The 2,701-nt window shown below is 33.8% G+C and overlaps 1 long non-coding RNA gene across 1 annotated transcript; it reads left to right on the plus strand.

Annotated features, from left to right (window-relative positions):
* Positions 1 to 692: 692 nt before the first annotated feature.
* On the plus strand, positions 693 to 2,409 carry LOC127851529 (uncharacterized). Its single transcript, XR_008035812.1, has 2 exons — positions 693 to 819; positions 1,049 to 2,409. It is a non-coding gene; the product is annotated as an uncharacterized LOC127851529 (long non-coding RNA).
* Positions 2,410 to 2,701: the final 292 nt, after the last annotated feature.

The following is a 2,701-nucleotide window of genomic DNA, read 5'->3' on the forward strand; positions in this document are numbered from 1 at the left end:
ACCAACACATGAACGTCAAACATCGGATTCATAAAAATACGCATGACTGATTAGTGCTTGATATGCACCAATACTGTATCATATAGTAACAAAGAGCAGTTGCTGTACAAAACGGGACATTTTCCATGTACTACAAAGTCAAAGTAAACGTGATAATGGATATTATGGGTGGACTGTGGATGGTAGTTCACTGTTACTGTTTCAGTATCTCTTTGAACTAGTTAGCAATGTTCCTGCTTTAGGAATAAGTACAGGAAAATAAACCAATAGAATAATTCTTAGTAAAAGTACGATTAATGCAAGTTACATATTAAGTTTGGGTGATACGCATAACTCATAAACAGCCCAAGTTAACACATAATCGAAAGAAATCTTCATTATATATTTATTAAAAAGTATTTGTAGATATTATATATTTTCACACTTCACCTTTTCTTGTCAAAAGCGCAACTTTGTTACAGTCAGGTTAATAGACAGCCGTTTACATGTTCGTCCTTTGGTAGCACGTCGAAGCATGACAAAAGTCGGACATTTCACAATAGGAAGTAAATATGAATGAAACGTTTAAAGAATAGCTAACTAGTAACGTTCAATCAATGGTAGGATAAATCATGGAGAATTTATACAACGCGGTAGTTAAATAAAGTACTTATGAAGTTGATTGTTCTTGTCAAAAGTGTCAATTAAGATACTGTCGTAAAATCTGATCAGAAGGTCGAGCTCAAGTGTGAAGTACGAACGTTATAGGCACTGTTTTAAAATTTCTCTGATGTTTGGTAATTATTAAGCAAGAAACCTTTTACGGAATTTAACATGAGTGTAAGTTTTTAAGATTTTTATAGTTTCTACAAAGGTTTATCAGTTAAGCGATTTGAAAGTATAAACATACATGAAAAGAACAAAACAAAATCCTTAGTTCCAGTTTCAAAACCGTTTTATTAAACACGAATGATACAACAGTTTTGATGTATAATTTCATGAACAGTAATACTAATAAAAACAACGCTCCAAAGAGCATAGATTATTCAAATACGTTTCACTGTTTCAGTCAGAACGGCAATTCCTCTTCTTGATTCGTAATTTGTCAACTGGAGTTTATAATCGTCATTGAACAGTTATCTGCAATACAGTTCTAATCAATCTAGCATTATATTATATTATCATTATCCGTTAACGGTGACCACTATAAAATGGCTTTATATAAAGTGGTTATTTTTGTTCTAACCAATCAAATACTATCTCTGAGAGCAAACAGTCAGCACATGGATGGAGCATCTGTGAACGAAAATCTACACGTGTTTGAAGACATCGCGGATGATACTACATACACCCATTGGTTAGATTCAATGACATGGAAGAAAGGTGCAGTACGTGGGCATATGGTGGGACCTAAGACACCAAACTACTGCTCCATGTGTACATGCTCACAATGTAATGAGCGTCTGTACGTGGATTGCGCTGATAAAGGTCTCAAAAGTGCGTTCGATGATATTAGTCGAAAATTTTTTTACCTTGATTACACAAAGAATGATATTTTAAATGTGATTTTGGGCAATTTTCGTGGCTTGACACTATTGAAATTCCTGAAGCTGTCTTATAATAAAATACGGGAAATAGCCAAAAATGCATTTAGGGACCTTACAAATCTTACAGATTTATATATTGACAACAACCATATGGATTCGTTGCAAACAGGTATTCCGGAAGGAACATTAGATTATTTGATAAATCTTCGTCTGCTTGTCATGCATGGAAATGTGTATATATGCGATGCTTCAATGCTAAACGGGCGGACATTCCAGCGATTGAACAATTTAAAGTTTCTTGTCATCGACGGATTCAGGAAGATGAAATTTGATGATCATTTTCTTAATACGCGTTTGTCCACCTTAATACTAGTAGGGCCACCTTATGGATGTGCATTAAACGTTGTAGATAATGATACATTTGATGGCTTGCTGCATCTTCAAAATCTCTCCATGAGGGATTGTAACATATCATCCATTTCGCCGAAAGCTCTTGCACGTCTGAAATCATAGCGATACCTGGATATTTCAAATCCGATCTTTTAATTTCTTTCATCTGATGATGTGCGACTTATATTTTCTCTCTGATAGGCGTTTCTTTTTTTATTTAATTATTATTCATTTAATTTTTAGCAGTCACATAAACAACCAAGCAATGTAATTTGGAATTTTTACACCCATTATTGCTGCTTCTTCCTGCATTTGCGCGATGATTATCTGAAATATTAACTCAATGACGCAATATTTTTAAATCTTTTTCTTTAAAGAAGGAATGTAGTTGACACTTGTTTGTAGTTTTATTTTATCGTTCGTCAAAATGTTGTAACTCTGTTGCTCTGGTATCTTCAATACCATTGAGTAATTAAATTGTAATTAAATTGAATGCGTTTTAATTCCCTTTTATTATTGTTTTATTTGAGTTACAATGCTATGACGTTAAATTTTATTTACACTTAAATGTATTATGAATATTGTTGGGCCAAGTGTGAGGTTGAGCGCTCTATAACCGGTTTAAACCCCCAATGCTTTGCATTGACCGTTCCAAGGCGGTGACCCCAGCTTTATTCATATTTTGTGTTTATGTTGGTTTGTATTGTGCTCTTTTGTACTGTTTGGGCAATCGGTCACTTGCCTTAAATAAAGGACCAACTAATTGTTTTTAATGAAAATTCAAT

This window comes from Dreissena polymorpha, chromosome 11 (genome assembly GCF_020536995.1).
Source record: "Dreissena polymorpha isolate Duluth1 chromosome 11, UMN_Dpol_1.0, whole genome shotgun sequence".
Lineage (NCBI taxonomy): Eukaryota > Metazoa > Mollusca > Bivalvia > Myida > Dreissenidae > Dreissena > Dreissena polymorpha.